Raw genomic sequence first — 411 nt, forward strand, 5'->3', positions numbered from 1 at the left:
TATATACACACACATATATATATGCATACATATATATACACACACATATATATATACATGCACATATATATAGGCGAAGGAGGGAGCTGTGTGGTAAGTAGCTTGCTTATGAACCACATGGTTTCGGGTTCAGTCCCACTTCGTGGCACCTTGGGCAAGTGACTTCTAATATAGCGTCGGGTCGACCAAAGCCTTGTGAGTGGATTTGGTAGATGGAAACTGAAAGAAGCCCGTCGTGTATATATATATATATATATATGTATGTATGTATGTGTGTGTATATGTTTGTGTTTGTACACCCTAACATCGCTTGACAACCGATGCTGGTGTGTTTACATCCCCGTAACTTAGCGGTTCGGCAATGAGCCCGATAGAATAAGTACTAGGCTTACAAAGAATAAGTCCCGGGGT

The sequence above is a fragment of the Octopus bimaculoides genome, chromosome 28, assembly GCF_001194135.2.
Source record: "Octopus bimaculoides isolate UCB-OBI-ISO-001 chromosome 28, ASM119413v2, whole genome shotgun sequence".
Classification (NCBI taxonomy): Eukaryota; Metazoa; Mollusca; class Cephalopoda; order Octopoda; family Octopodidae; genus Octopus; species Octopus bimaculoides.